We start from the raw sequence: 11,378 nt of genomic DNA, 5'->3' as shown, positions 1-11,378 counted from the left end.
GCTGTTTGGACATTCTGACGGCGCCCATTCACTGCAGAGGATCCTTTGGTGAGCAAGTACTATTTTGTTTCCAGATATGTTCAGATGAAGATACAAACTCACCTACATATTGGATGGCCTGAGAAGAGTACACTTCCAGCAAATTTTGGGTGAACTATTCATTTAAAGATGGAAAGAAAGCTGTGGTTTTTACAAACACGGACTTGGATATAAATGCTGCATATAAGTAAAACATGATGCCAACCATCCAAAACTTGAACCACTTTATGGAACAAAAAAGTAGCTCAATCTTTTTTAAAGTTATGTTTGTTCATCACTCTGTCTAACTGCTAGACTGTTTAGACTATATCATGTGCTTTACCTTAACCCATAAAAGGAGCTAATGAAAAAAATATCTAATAAATAGCTTCAATGACTTTTTTTTAATTTATGTTTTGTATGAAATAACATACGGTTGACATGTCAGTCCATGGTAAATCTCAATTGAGGTTATTTTCCAATAATAAACATTCCATCAACTTTATTAGTATCTTCAGGGTCCACAAAGATAAAAAATTATATTTAAGCGTCTATATAATTGGCCTACTATATATAGCCATGTGGCAATATATATATGCTATATGATGTCTTTTACAGATATATAAACTGTAAGGTGGATCCATGATTTTGGATAACTATGGTAAATGGTTATTAACTATGGTTTTTTACATTTATCATACATTTTGCTATATTTCTGTTATTTGCCCCCTACCCTATTCACAACAACACTGCTTGTTTGATCCTATTATCAGATGAGTGATATTATGAGCTGTGTTATTTCTTTCGTGTGACAGAAGTTTGTGAACCGCTGCTTTCACTTGAAAACTACAGATAGGGCAGTACAGCTGTGGAAAGATCGCTCTCTTATCTCTTCCTTTTGAGAGATTTATTCTCTATCAGTATAAGCTCAGCCGTATGGTTGAGATATCACCTAAACGGTTAAATGACATTTATAATATTTATCCAACAGCAGTTGTCACTCAGTCACATATTACACCAGATGACATGTCTTCACCTAGCGGCTGTGGACATGCTAATGCTCTTATAGAAACAAATCACCCATGTTGTTTCCACTTTACAGTTTATCTTTTGAAAACGAATAGCGGCTATTCCCTGAGCCCAAACCCTCAAAACCCTTCACTGAGCGCCCGAGGCCGAGAACAGAAGTGCCTCTGTACTTCTCTCTCCACACAAACAGACCTCTCTCTTCCTGAAACTACATTTGGCATGGTGAATTCCACAGTGGCCCAGCTACTGTGTAAAGTGATACGAACCAAACAAAAAAATCAATTTTCAGAGCCATTCAAGAAGAAGAGAGCTAGACTTGAGGACAGCCTCAAATAAAAGGCAGCAGGTCTGTGGGATTAATGGAATTGTTGTTTTACTCCCGAGATGTTATTGTTTGGAAATGGACTTTAATCTTTACTCGGCTTTCATTCAGTCTCTTGACCTGGATTAAATTCTTCTCATGTCTTTATTTTTAGGGTGTCTGGCTAACAGCCCAGAATTTGGAAAGGAGAGAGGAATGAGTGAGAGAAAAAGAGAGACAGATGAAGGGGTGGTTGGAGGCACAACCAACCATCTCTTTTCCCATCAGTGCTGAATCTTCTCCATTCAAACACATACCTTATTCAGGATTTGTTTTACTTTGTGTCTTTGAAGTTATTTACGTTTCATAACAGGTAGCTATAAAAGTTCAGAGAGGGGAAGGAGGACTCACTCCCCAAATAAAACATGAAGACCACAGTAAACGTCCGTCCCGAGGAAATCAGTCTAGCGTTTCAGTACACACTGAATTATATGAGAGCAACCGTGAGCGATGTGGGTCACGTTTAAATACCAGAACGCTCTTAATACACACACACACACACACACACACACACACACACACACACACCTTAAGGCAGAATGGCACTATTTGGAGATGTATTCCTGTAAATGCGTTTAGTCTTTTAAACTCCCTAAAGCGATTTCCAGACTTTTTGGCACTGTTTGCCAAAAAAAAAAAAATCGCAGTCCAACTATCATCAGCTATTTCAACCACGCGAAAAATGCACCATTCAGACAACTTCAGCTAATCCAGTGAAATAGACTTTGGTGAAAACTTTCTTCCACTAGAAGAAAAAAAAAAAAGATAAAAGATAGGACACTTAGTTCCAGTCCTTGAATTTGAATGGGTTAGTATCACTCATCCCTGCTGTCTGTCTTTGCATGTTCCAGACAGACTGTCTGTACACTAGGGAAAGTGATTTTACAGTGACTCTTTCTGTAGGTTGCATAGATAAGCATGTGGCAACAAGTGATCTTCTGGGTCTGAATACATGTCCGAATTAACCTACTTTATAGTTGCCAAAACTTAGATGAAGACTGAGTATGCCTGAATTCATAATTCATGAGGAAGCTTAGGGAACTGACTTGTTGCCTCACTGTCCTATTACACTGTCCTGCAGCCAGAACACAAAGTACCTCAAGAAACTGATTTCAGACGTGTATGGTGTAATTATAAACAGAGAATGCTTTGCGTGTGATTTAAGCAAAAATGTTATTACTATAGTGCTATTTTCTTGCAAGCAATTACATCAAAAAAAAAAAAAAAAGTATACATTTACACACCAACTGACCACCACCTGTAACCTTTGGATGTCATTTTTATTTTTAGCTCATGCCACATCTGGTCAAAATTCAAGTTTATAATGAAAAAATGTGTCCACCCCCCGGTGTCATCTCATCGAAATTAACCATCATATTTGTTTAGAACCATTGTAATTGTAAATATTGCTTGATTTGTGTATATTTTTCTCCTGATGCAAATAATATTGGATGGAGGATCCTTTGGTGAGCAAGTGAGGTAATGCAAATTTTTTTCCAAATATGTTCAGATGAATATACAAACTCGTCTACGTATTGGATGGCCTGAGAGGAGTACACGTTCAGCAAACTGTATTTTTGGGGTGAACTATTCCTCTAAAGAAGCAAGCTGGGGTTTGGATATATAAGCTGAATCTAAGTAAAAACAACATCCTTCTAAAACTTGAACCAGTTTATGGAACAAAACTTTATGTCTAATATTAGACATAAACTGATCACCACCTACAACTTTTAGATGCCATTTTTTGGCTCAACTGCTACTTTTAAAAAATAAATCATATGAAGATCTCAGCACAGGATGTGATACGATCATAGTATTTTGTGATGAATGCACATCGAAGACTGACACACAAGAGAATAAATTGTTGAATAAAGCTGTTATTTTTTGTTATCTTTGCTAAAGAAAAAATAATTGTATAGTTATTAAATTACAGTTCAACCTAATTGGATTATTTTAATGATGTCTTTACTACCTTTCTGGGCATTGAAAGTCTCAGTTGCGTTGCTGTCTGTGTAGGATCACAAAGCTCTCAGATTTCATCAAAAATGTGTTTTCTGAATATAAATGAAGGTCTTCCTGGTTTGCAACAACATAAGGGTGAATAATTATTGACAGAATTGTAGTTTTTGTGTGAACTGGCCCTTTAACTGAACAATAAACATCATTTTAGAATGGGATTTTAGGAGCAGTTGGGAATGATTTAGGTTGCTTGTTTTTTCTATTCTCAAACAAACATGCAAGCTCAACAGAAATCAGCCATTTCCTTTAACGGACAGGAAGTGTCATGAATTTGTGAGTGTGATTTATTGCTCATTCAACAGGTACATTCTGAAATGAGAAATCAAACATTACGAGTGTCACTGTGAGGAAACACAGCTGTCTCTGTGAAACAGTGCCCCTATGCACACCTTACCTGTAAAAAACTACAAGCCCACCAGTGTTTAACTCTGTGTGCCAAGGCAGAAATGAGGTCAGGTGTGGTTTCGATTCACTAGGAGCAGGTAGTGAGAGGAATGAGCATGAACTGTGTGAACAGGTCCTGTTTGGCTGATCTGGATTGGGTGGTGTTCAGGTCTTGGGTTCAGCGCTGGTAAAAAGCTCAGAAACTCAATCCTACGGATGCAGTTGGGACGATGGCAAACGGACCAACTCTTTATTGCCCTCATTCTGACATGCTGCCAAAACCAACCATTTTCAGGTAGTAATAGTCTTACAGTTATTATACTGGGGTTGGCAAGGCGGATTTTGCCCCAAAAACGTAAAGCTAATTAAATTTTCCAAAAGTTTTTCCCCCCTTCATTTAAAAAGGGAAGTCATAATCGCTCTGAGATCAAATTGAAAGTGTCATTTATTTGATTAGTTCAAAGTGAGCAAGCCTGCCAATGTATTCACAGCCACTGAATAAAATTACTGATTTTAGCAAACCGTGCTGCACAATGGAGTTTTTCAGCCCTCATTACTGCAGAACCCGAAGTATAGTTTAAAAATTGACCTCCTCAGTTTTTCAAATGCACCATAAAATAACTGACTGCTTAATATTGTTTGCTTGCCAAAAGTGAATTACTCTCAGAGAGCCAAAATGGAGCATTTGTTTTTGAAATGATGGAAATAATGATAAAAGGCACACACTATAAAATAAAAATATTTGAAATAATACATATTTAAATTTATACTAATATATATATATATATATATATATATATATATATATATATATATATATATATATATATATATATATATATATATATATATATATATATATATATATATATATATATATATTTATATATATATATATATATATATATATATATATATATATATATATATATATATATATATATATATATATATATATAGTTTTTTTTATGTAATTCAAATATTTATCAATGTAGATAATATACAAGTACACCATTATTTCATATTATTTAGTTTCTTAAAAGTAACTCAATACTATATTTTCATATCTTATTTTAATGCTGTCATTTTTGTCCACAATCCACATGCACTAACATAACTGCATCTGCGATCACTTTATCTTAGCAAACGCTGTATCACCAAAGCAACTTGCATATATTGCATTCGGGTGCAAAACATATTCTGTTGCTTGTCTCATAATGTGTAGGCACACATGTTTTACTCATAAAACACAATCAGTGGCAAAAAGTCAGAGAAATAAACAGACATTGCAGAGCTCAACTCAAGGGGTTAATCCTCACCAGTGAGCTAAACCTTTTCCCCATCAGCGCTCTCCAAAGAGACATCCGTCTATTTCATTAATACCCCTCATCATGTTCAGACCAGATGTTAAAGCAAAACCAGTCTCTCTCTCTCTCTCTCTCTCTCTCTGCTGTGGTGAGGTATGGAAAGTATTTGCTAGGTTCCTCTGAGGGCTCTGCAGCTGGAACACACAGGGAGGAAGCAAGATAGATAGAGAGATAGCACATAAACGCTGGAGAGATGGAGCTCAGGAAAGATTTGTGAAAACTGAACTTCACGTCTTTGCTGTAATGAGCCATAATGGACTGTATGGCAAACAAACAAAGAGTCTGTCTCATGATTGACAGAATGATAGCGCTTCAATATAAGTCCAGTTTCTACATGTTTCTGCTCTATTTTACACCATTTTGTAGTATACAGTAAATATTGTGGAATATTAAACACTATAATGCACTTGATAGTTGCAGTTTTCCTTATCTGGCTAAATGTTTGAGTCCTGAAAGAAACTGTGCATGTTACGTAACATGCTAAAGCTGGTAGCAACACAAAGCAAAAAGACAACAAATTCTAAATGCTCACCTCTACAGAAAGAAGTATACTTAAATGTATTTTATAACCTATAAACATAGTAATATGCACTAGTAGCACCATTTACTCATTCTCATGTTGTTCCAATTGGGCACCCATTCATTTCTGTAGTAGGGCAGAGTCGGGTAAAATGCCCCCCTACTGTTTTTCCCAAAATAACCACAATATAAAGTCAAGATAAATTTTTATTGTAACTACGGACCACGTTGGCAAGAGTGATGTAGACATTTTTACAATGAAGCAAACACTGGTGATGAACTGGAGATAAAATGGATTTCGTAGTAAATTATCCAGTTTTCAGCAGTAAGAAAAAAAAGTATTGTTTTGTAGAACATCACAGTTATATATGATATGAAAACAGTAGGGCCTGGAGTATGTGTTAAAAAATTAAATGATATTTTTAGAATTATATACTTTTCTTCTCGAACATAGTCTGCGGTGTATTTTTTTTTTCTCAATACTATGGAAGTCAATGGCTACCATCGACTCCCTTTCTTATCTTCTATTGTGCTGAACAGAAAAAAATCACTACAGGTGTGTAACCAAGTACATTTTTGGGTGAACTAACTTTTTCATATCATACCGTAAAAGAACTGTCAATAAAATTAGGCAAATGTACTTCTGTTTCTGTGTGTATTCTGTGCGATTAATAGCATTGCAAAAAATCAAGTCACTTCCACCAGTGCGCAGTATTAGTCAATATAAGCCAAGTATACTGAATTATATATTGAAGTATATTTCTGATAAGTACATAAAAATAGACTGAAGCACATTCTGTTTTTTGTTAAAAAGAAGTAATCTAATAGCACAGTTGAATAAATTGAATAAAACATACATTTCAGGAACTGATGATGAACATCAAATTGATTAGGGCATGTATTGGATGTATTTAAAACTTATTTAACAACAAAAAAAAACCTCTTGAGAAACCTTCTGATTCCTGTTTGAGCATTAACAGACACTCCAGAATATAATGAGTGGGCCATTGACAGGTTAAAAGGTAAGGTTCCTTTGGCTCAGTCAGAGACTTTATAGACCATGCAGGTGAAGTGGTCCATAGCTTCAGGTGTTGACACTTTAAACACTATGGTGTAATGGGACACACACCGCAACCATTTTTGCGCCACTTCCCTTTTTGAAAGGTGAATGAAAGTGTATACCGTATGTGAATGCGTACGATTCATCAGGGTGGCCCACAATTCAAAACACACAATGAGTCTTTCAGCACAAATAAAGGCAAAGATAAGAACATCTTACAGCACTGTCGGGACACCAAAGCATGTCGACTCCCATGAGCAGCCCACATGTATCTGGGAGATCCTGGCCTGAGCTCAGACAGATCGACTCTGTCGCTGTTCAAGCCATCCTGTCATCATGGTGGCTTAAATTTAGAAAGCTTTCTCTCTGCTTGCTCTTGGTTTTGTGCCAATACACAGATTTAGCAAAAGACTCCATGTTGTCTTTTCAGTTTCAGGATGAGGTAGAGAAATACTCCAGCATTCCTTATGTTGAACATTACCTTAATTGGTAATACAAATGTGCTTAGCAAAAACTGGATTTTAAACTTTTCCAACCTCCATGTCTCTTCAAACATCTGCTGTTGGGAAATATGAAAACCAGCATACTTTAAATTTTTTTAAAGTAAGGGGTGGGGGTTACATATATGGGATAATTCAGCACATATATGTTTCTTTAATCTAGCTCAAACAGAAAGACCACTGAGTGTTTCTGTTTTAAAAAGAGCAATGTAAGAGTGAGAGTGGAGGAGAGAGACATAAGTCAAATTTAGAGTCATAGCAGAGGGGATTTTGCAAACCTTGACATTCTTCTGTTAAACTCATGTCAGAGGAGGCGTGGGAGCTTCTTACACATCTGAAAAATGGCCTTACTTGACATGCATAGGGTAATGTTAAAGGGATAGCTTTAAAAATGAACATTTGCTGTAAATGTATTCAACCTGAGGCCATTCAAGATGTCGATGAGTTTATTAGATCATCGGAATAGATCTGGAGAATATTTTGCCTTACATCGCTTACTCACCAATGGATCTACACGATTCCAGTCCATAGATTAATGTCTAGTTAAAAACATGATCATTTATCATTAAAACTTCACTTTTCTGGCCAAAATATCCATCCATAATCCATAATAATGCTTCTTCCTGTGAAAAATATCTTGTCCTTTCACATCAAAACCCTCTAACATATTTGTTCAGAACTTTTTTTACACTGTTATTTCGAGTAAACAGTATTTGATCTTTGCATATCGTATTACTCACATGAGACAACTATCTATTCTAACTAACTATTCTTTATCTGAATAGTTTGAAGTGAAAAATCTTAATTAAAGGATTTGTTTCTTACAAACATAGCTTTTATGTGACAAGTGATATAATTATAAATTTCCTCAAATTTGTTTGGATGAAGAAATAAACTCACCTGCATCTTGGATGGCCTGTGGGTGAGTACATGTTTATTTTAGAGCAAACTATTTCTTTAAAGTCTGTTCAACGCTAAACTTTGGGTTCAGATTTAAAAATAAAAAATTTCTAAATTCTATGTGCTGACTTGTAAAAGGCTCTAATGCGTTTGTTATCACAATTCCTACTTTAAAACTTGCAGTGTTAAATTCTTATATTAAACATTACCTCACATTTATTATTTTTCACTTTGAGGCAGAATCAAGTTGCCAAAAACTTTTAGTATACAGTATGTACAAGTCCCGCTCATACAGTACCTACAGTAATAGTAAATGAAAGCATTGGAATCTGACCAAGTTCCAACTGCGCGGTTAGCAGCCTCTTGCCCCAAACTTTCTCTTAAAGATGTAGACTGTTAAAAAAACACACCATTAAACTGCACAGTGAGCGGAGCGAATGTATAGAGAGAGCCAAATGGCTCACGGGGGCTTCATTACACGGGCCTACCGAAGCAGCCCAAGTGTTTATTTGCAGCTTTCAGTGCTCTGGATATCTGATCTGAGATCAGACTGATAGGGGGTCAGGAGTTTGAACAGCTAATCAGGGTCAGGGGATCCTGTTCCTCCCTCTGTGATTTGAAGATCTGAATTCTGTGCAGATGGAAAACACTGGAAAAAAAGGCAAATAGAACCCGAAAAGCTAACAATGCAGGTAACAAAAAAGGACAATACATGACAATATATGCATGCTACTGAGTGTAAGAAAACAAGCTGCTACTTCAATACACATGCATTTATTCCCACGCATGGGATGACAATAAACAAGATAGGACAGCCACCCAAACAAACTAATGCCACACATGTAAAGCTGCTGCTCAGAAGAGCCATTAGAAGCACATGTTTAACTATATATGCGTGACTGGGCCTTCTTTACCAAATGGCTTAATGCTAGAACACTATGCTATGTGTGTGTGGTTGTTTGACCACAACATATCTGCATTTTATTTGACTAGTGTCCTAGCAATGTGTTGTCAGGTTATTTAGCTAATGACCTGAACAAGCTATGTGTGCCTAAGCCACTCTAATTAGCGGTACACACTATGTGTGTAGTAAAAAAAAAAAGTAAAAATGTAATATTATAAAGCTGATGGTGAAAAAAAGCAACCACCTGCTAGTGATACAGCTTGTGGGCCCCATTTGTAAAATAATTTTGTGTGACGCATGTGCTCACTTTTGCATAACACATTGTATAATGCTGCTTCGTTTAGAAATGGACCGTGCAACATGTTAAAGGGCAATTATCTAAACTACAAATATCTTACGACCAAATTGTTTAAAAATTTAGCTGCAAGCTTATTTGGCTGCAGAAACATTCTTTTTGCATAAATGCCATTTTTTGCAGATTGCTTGATTTAAAATTTGTACTGCTTAATATTTTTGGTTGCATTTATACATGTATACGTTACCTGAATAATCAAAAGTACATACATACGTACATTGACTATCACTTTTGACTAAACTGATGAATAAATGTATTAAAAACAAATAAATGACTCTTTTGAACAGTATGTGTGCATACATACAAATTAACTATTCTAAAAAGCATAACATTTTTCTTTTAATTTAAATTGTGTTTTTTAAATATCATAGTTCTATTTAGCACCAAAAAGTCCAGCGCCATTTACTGTAGAACCTATAATTTGAATTCTGTTGTGAGTGTAGTGTTGTGTGGTTCACAGAATCATCATTACTCTCTATTCTGTCAGTGAAAAGTAGTCATCTCATTGCCGTTTAGAAACTAATTTCACCATACAGCCATTTCTTTAAACAGCTGTCATAACTGTCATTGGCCCTGTTGAAATAAAACACACATGACAAAAACTACATACTTAGATTGAGTCAGACCAACTGAGAGACATTTGAAATAACACAAAACTTATTTGGAGACTGGTGAAACTTCATGTGTTATTGTTGATAATAGGTCATGTGTCAGTTGGTGTATTTGGCTTTAAAATAGCTTCTGGCAGCTCTAGGTTAACAGGTTTGAGTATGTTGGCTGCAGAAGACATTGTACATTTAGGACCTTGGAAAATAATTGTGATGAAATGCATAGAATAGAGTTTTGAGTTTATATCTAAGCAATATCACAAAGAAAAGCGCTGTTGCTCTGAACTTCACAGCTGTGTTTCATTCCGCCCCACACTGGGTTTGTACAACACTTCAACAAACAAAGATAAGTCATTTGACTATTTCAGACACATTATAAAGCAAAATTATTAGTTGTTTCTGTCACGGTGTGGTTTAGGACAAAGGAGCACTCGACAAGAAAATAATCTTAATAACTTTTACTCTTAAACAAAGTAACAAATAAACATACAGTCAGGCCGACCAACAGAAACCACATGCATCAAAGGAAGAAGACCGGACAAACTGAACTGAGACAAACTGGGCTTTTAAAGGTAATTGACACAAATTAACTAGACACACCTGTAGACAATAAGACAATCAACTAGGAACAGAAAGTGGGTCACACAGAGCACATGGGAGGTGAAAACAACAACAATAGAGTCCAAATGTGTGACAGTTTCTTGTGCAGCTGTGTTTTGTTCCTTAATTAATCATTTTGTGCAAATCAGAGTTCATGATTCAATGACTCTTCAGTTAAAATAGTACTTGTTTTTTTCCTGTAGTGAATCAGTGTTCTTAATAAATGCTCATTACTCGACTCGATAAGTGGAATTCGACAGCAAAGAATAATGTTGTATAACTTATAACAAAGTTTGATTTGGAGCAAAAAAAAAGTATTCACCTGCAACTTTTCCTATTAAACATTAGGAAATTCCATACATAGTTGGAAAGACGTTCAGTATTTGGATGCAATAGGGGTATATTTATAGAAGCTGGAGATTCGTTCACTTCTTTTGTTAATATGAGAATTATTGGTTCCATACTTTCCATCTCCAGTCAAGAAGATTGGCTGTATAATCTGGGAAAGCCCTTATATAGCAGCCAACTATGTCCACTAACTCACAGTCTCACACAGCGCTCCTCTTGCTGTCTCTGTATAACAGTAAACTCCAGTCGCAGCCTTCTGGAATGTCCTGTCTCTCTCTTCTGTTTTTCCTTTCTTTTTGTCTTCCTTTCTGGATCGGAGCCGTCTGTGGGAGGAAGAGGTGCATGCTGGGAGAGTCATGTGCCATATGTAAACACTGAAGGGGCTGTTTATGCGTTCCACACATGG

Source organism: Puntigrus tetrazona, chromosome 8, assembly GCF_018831695.1.
Source record: "Puntigrus tetrazona isolate hp1 chromosome 8, ASM1883169v1, whole genome shotgun sequence".
Lineage (NCBI taxonomy): Eukaryota > Metazoa > Chordata > Actinopteri > Cypriniformes > Cyprinidae > Puntigrus > Puntigrus tetrazona.
This window is presented reverse-complemented; position numbering follows the sequence as displayed.